The sequence below is a fragment of the Hyalella azteca genome, unplaced genomic scaffold, assembly GCF_000764305.2.
Source record: "Hyalella azteca isolate HAZT.00-mixed unplaced genomic scaffold, Hazt_2.0.2 contig15757, whole genome shotgun sequence".
Classification (NCBI taxonomy): domain Eukaryota; kingdom Metazoa; phylum Arthropoda; class Malacostraca; order Amphipoda; family Hyalellidae; genus Hyalella; species Hyalella azteca.
Window position 1 is genome coordinate 231,756 of NW_025945596.1, and position 6,000 is coordinate 237,755.

Genomic DNA, 6,000 nt, shown 5'->3' on the forward strand with positions numbered 1-6,000 from the left:
TATTTCCAAGGTGCGTGTTGTCAAAATGAAGTTTAATGTCAGCATTTACTGCAGATATTGCGTCATCTTGGTTTATATTTCACTCATTTATCAAATCGATTCATCAAACGATTGAAAAAGCACCGCCTTGTCGTCTAGTTATTGTGTTGTTATAACTTGATGCAAGACATTCATTGTTCATTCCTGATCATTAATCAATTTATTAATATTATTTATTATCCTGATTATTATTCAATTTCGATGACATTAGCGGTGACAATGACTTGTAAACGTCTTTCATCGCTGAATATGGTTGAACAGATGCCTGTTTCAGATCATTTTATTAAATGAATTATTTATTACTCAAGAAGCACTTAGCAGACCGACCGTTTCAATTATGTTCTCTCATTTTCGGCTTATTATCAATTCATGGCATTTAGCTATAATTGGTCCTATACTGATTATGACAAATCTATTAACTTCACTAGGAGCACTCAATTGTACTCTGTAGCTCTGTGGTTGTCATTATATCGGTATTATTAGAATTGTCTCGGTCTTGTTTGATTGTGTCTGACAGCAGCTTTTTCAAACAATCGTCAGTTATGGAAAGATCGGGATCCAAAGGCCGGATCCCTTGTGAATCAAGTCACGAAAAGTACAAGAATCGGCAAGAACCATGGTCCTATTTCTTCAGTACCGACACTTCTATTCTATTCTATTCTATACTATTCTATTCTAACTCGCATCGCATATCAGGTTCTCTATATCTCATTGTACAGGGAGTGTGATGCGGAATGGTTGGTTCAGCATTAACTCTCCTGATTAACTTTGAATGATTATTCTCGTCATATCTTCATCTCGCTTTTAGTCAATATACTATAATTAATACTAATATTACTTAAAAGATGAAACTTAAATCTAATAATTTAATCATCAGGCTGCCTATACAAACTTAATTTGGTCCTGCCCTGGGTTCGTAAATCGGTGAAAGATGAACTCGTTTCTTACTAATCAAATCTTTCTTGACGATTGTGGGCATTTATAGGTGTGGTAATGGTATTATGAAATAATATATTAGTAATTTAAACAGACTATTTGATTTGTAAACCATAGAATTTGATGCGAAGTGTCATTTTCTTGTTCTTTACTTACAAAAATCTTGAGGAAATTAAAATATTTTCGATGGCTACTGCGTATATAGGAATTTGTATTTAGGTAAAGGCTTTATAATGCCATAAAACTTTTCTATATAATTCTTGGGACCATCAATGATATTTCATGATATAGCTTTCATACGGTGATTTTCCCCCCATAGCTCTGTGTGTTAGACGTTGGTATCCCAGGATATTTGGGCAGTCAAAAGTTCCCATCTTAGATCTCAGATACTTGCGTAACTGTCGTAAATTCTTATGACAGTTACGACTTAAATTCGTAAATGAGATACTTGCGTAACTGTAGTATATTCTTAAATCTAAGTAGGATTATCTTTCTCGTACTTTTTTGCTGGACTTGACGCCTAATAAGGGCTAGAAAATACTAAATTATCTTAGATCTGAGAACTTTCTCAGATCTAAGAGAGAGTATCTTAATTTATTTCTCGTACTTTGAAAGAAAAGAAAGATATTCTAAGAAAGAAAAAAAGATATTCGAAAAGAATATCTGTATTCAAAATAAAAGATATTCGTAGAAAGATATTCTGAGTGAGTATTTTTCTATTACTCACTGTTGACATGACGCCACAAGGCGCGGTGAAGACGCTCTGGCGCCGGAGTTTCGATCTACGACGTCGTCTGCAGTAGAGGAGCTGCAATCGATGTGCTGGCGCCGAGTGCATGCGATGTGTTCTAGCTCACGTTTTAATTATTTGCATTCACCTACATTGGCAATTCAGCATATATAGCGCATTTTCTCATTTATTGAAAAAAGGCGCTATTGTGCTTGTCATGTCCGTCCGTCTGTGAATTCACGGACGGACGGACGAGAAAATGCGATTTCTGTCACTCACTGCAGTGCGTACTGAGTTATATTTTTTATGTTACCATTCAGCCATTTCAGATGAAGCCTGATAATCTAAGAAAATTCAGTATGCCTTGTATTGTTATCAGAACTGGTGTGCTTCTTATTAATAAAAGCCTTATTATCAATCAACTATAAGAATATTTGTGTCTGTCAAAGTATGTAATACCGTACGCATAAGAAGAAGGTGAGCATAAGTGAGTATCAATGCTCTGTTGTGCACATGAATCACACTTGGCGTTTTGCAAATACATGCATCATGCGAGGTTCTTATTCTGGAAGGGAAAAGTGTCCCATCGAACTCGTCATTAGGCTGGAGACGAGCCCATAAGCTGCTCTGGCATGGCCCATAAACAGCACGCGTCAAGGGGTTAAAGGCTGCACATCCGTCCATCTTCGTGTGTTGTGGAATTCAAGATAGAAATATTCCTTACCCATATATCTATACAAATCTGTGTCTAAATTATATTCTATTGAACGATTTGTAACTAAAATAGCGAACGAACTTCACTAATGCACATCCGTCCGTCTTAGTATGTTGTGGAATTCAGGATGGAGATATTTCTTGCCCAAATACCTATACATATCTGTGTGTAAATTAAATTCTATATTAAACGATTTGTAACAAAAATAGTGAACGAACTTCATAAATCGCGATAATTTCAATACAGTTGTCTTTGGCCTCTGGCCAATATCTACACTACTGCTGTTTGCACAAGTTTTGTATTGGCTTAGTTTGCAGTACAAATTCAATTGATTAGATTTTAGAAGGAAAGTTATAATTTTTTATTGCAACGGCCGTCGCAATCGTTCAGCGTGTTCATCATCTGAAGGTATAAATGCAGTCTTTGCCTCAGCAGCTCTTGCATTCCATCGTGTTCACCACAGCCCAGTTGGTCGGCGTAACCTGTACCGTCATACCAACATCCGTGTTTTTTTCATCCGAGTTTGATCGAAGCTTATGTTTACCTCCGACACCTGGCGCCTTTTTTGTCTTCTGTTTGACTTTCTAAGCTTGTATAGCAGCTCGTGCCAACAAGATTTGAAAAAATGGTTATTTTTTCAAACATGAGAAACGATGTTTAACATGCTCTGTAATTTGCCCGACAGTAATCAAAAAATTTGATAGAAGTGACATTCGTTTCGCGAGAAACATCGCAACCTTCAAATTTAAGTATTGCTTATGCTACTTAATCTAAAAGCGTTCTAGTTTTTATCTACTAATGAAGATCTGAATTCTGCGCTTCGTCGGAGAGTTATGAAATGCTGCCATCATTTTACTAAGGTTACAGAACATCAAAAACACGTTTATATTCTACATGGAAACATTCTCACGCAGTTACGATTTTATTCAGCAATTCTCAGCCAAATGTTCTTAGCTTAACCCCCTCCCGCCGTATGTCACTCTCCGGGAACACAACTTAATTGGACTTACATTATAGGTAAACTATTGAGTGTAGCAACCCGAGGACGTTTGTACGCAACAGAGAAAATTTCAAAGTTGTCATACGTGGCGGCAACCATCAGTGCAAGTCATTTTGCGCTCACTAGAATGTATTTTTTTGGGAAGTAGGCTTGTGACAATATTGCTCCGGTTACTAATGTTATTACTAATATTATTATATTATATTAGTAATGTTAATATACTACTAATATTGCTCCGGTTACTCATGTCAGTCGGTAGAGGGTTAATTGCAGAAAAGGGGACCAGCTGGTAGGCTTTGTATTGTTATCCGGCAGCAGATGCGGGCATCCTGCATCCGCCCTGTGCGGGGTTACACCTTTTAATTCATATTCAGGAATTCTTTTCTTATTCAATTCTTTTAATTCATATTCCTGACATTAATCGTATGCGCGAGATTGATTCAAAATATAGGGGAAAATCTTTTGGGATACATAAAATATCTATTCATAAATGTTATCAAATTGATTTCTTTACATTTTGATAATTTACCATGTTCAAAATTGGTCAATCTGTTTTGTCGACAACGTCACTCTGTTTTTACTGGAGAAAGGAAGAGTTAGTGTGACCATGTGCTGCTCACCTTTCTATCAGGATCTATTCCTGCTCGCGTGTTTTGCTCATAATTCTTACCCGTGGGTTTACTCGATGCTCCCTGACAGACTTCCATAAATATTTTACACGTGAGTTGTAATTTTCTCTGCACTGGGGGGAGCAAGCAGATCCGGTGAGCTCGTCTGTCGTGTTATCTGTAGCGCGAGTAACGTCTATGTGAACATGGCTCACGTATGTCTGACACTCCTCCATGACAGTCATATCATTCTAAACATGAGTGTCTTATGCTTTATTTAGTAATCAAGTATAATATAATATAATTTATTTCAAACTCGCTACCAGCCATCTATATAGGCATGGGTAGCACAGACGACTGTTTGTGGCTGTGGTCGAATCGTCGTAGAAAAATTGCGAACTAGTCTTTATTATTTAATTTCCAAAGGATTATTTTCGGGCCAACTACTGATTTTTTTTGTATCAAAGAAACTGAAAAATAGCTTAATGCTCTATCATGAAGTTATTGCGTATTAATTGAATACTATAGCGTGTCTAATATTATAGTGATGTTTGAGTAATGATCCAGCACACGTCACTGCATTGTCCTGTTTGTCTGCCACGCGTTGTCTGATGCATCGCCTGCCACGCGTGCCTGCCTTACCTCGTCTGATGCGTCGCCTGCGTTGACTGATGCATCGCCTGCCATGCACCTGCCCTGCTTCGCCTGATGCGTTGCCAGCCATGCGTTGACTGATGCTCCGCCTGCCACGTGCCTGACTTACCTCGTCTGATGCGTTGCCAGCCATGCCTTGACTGATGCTTCGCCTGCCACGTGCGCCTGCCTTACCTCGTCTGATGCGTCGCCTGCGTTGACTGATACATCGCCTGCCGCGCGCCTGCCTTGTCTCGCATGCCACACATCACCCGCCATGCGTCGCCTGCTACACCGCCTGTCATGCGTCGCCTGTGAGCATCTTCCTGAAAGTGCATGAACTACAGACAACTCAGGGGAGAGAGGAATTCGCCCGCATGAATGAGCTGTACAATAAATGTATGCATGAATGATTACTAGAGAATTCAGGCAAATAATCCGTTAATGAGTAATAATTTCTGTGTTGAAGTGAGGTAATTTTTAAGACAGGTATTTTGATCCCTTAATTAGTTCACTTTTCTTAATTACCGGTACTTGAAGATCAATAGCTTTTTAGGGTGAATACGCTCGACCTCTAATGGCAGCCTCGGCAACCGCCTCCTGACTAACCATACCGAAGAGTGAAGTAAATAACGCAACTAATATCTCGAATAAATTAAAATGTTGAGCAACGAAACGGTGGAACTAAAATCGTTTACTGTCCAGTCCTGGCGTAGCATCAACTTTACATCCTAAAGCTGGTAACGCGGTAGAGGAATTGTGGCCTGAAAATAAATGAAGCCTTACTTGACGCTTGGAGGTAAACGGAACGTGGAGAATTCAGCGTGACATGGACGACACCGTCCTAAACTTGACGGAAGGACTTGACGTGGAGGCTCGGACTAGGACGACAAGCCCAGGGGAGCTACCCCGCATCTGGCTAGGGGGAGCACTCCCCGCGGCCAGAGGTGCGAATGTACTCCGAATTATTTGTACTTGAATGTGTAGAGAGTAACCGGCACACCAGTTCACTTAGATTTTGCACTTGTAGACTGCAAAATGCGATAGCTCACACGATGGACTGCACTCACTCTCTAGAGCGGACTGCACTCACCCTCTAGAGTGGACTGCACTCACCCTCTAGAGTGGACTGCACTCACCCTCTAGAGTGGACTGCACTCACCCTCTAGAGTGGACTGCACTCACCCCCTAGAGTGGACTGCACTCACCCCCTAGAGTGGACTGCACTCACCCCCTAGAGTGGACTGCACTCACCCCCTAGAGTGGACTGCACTCACCCCCTAGAGTGGACTGCACTCACCCCCTAGAGTGGACTGCACTCACCCTCTAGAGTGGACTG

At 40.3% G+C, this 6,000-nt stretch overlaps 1 protein-coding gene across 1 annotated transcript in view; it reads left to right on the plus strand.

Annotated features, from left to right (window-relative positions):
- LOC108677002 (myosin-I heavy chain) overlaps positions 1 to 6,000 on the plus strand; it is a gene marked incomplete at its 3' end in the record, with an annotated part of 37,354 nt that overhangs the window by 9,588 nt on the left and 21,766 nt on the right. The window lies entirely within an intron of this gene.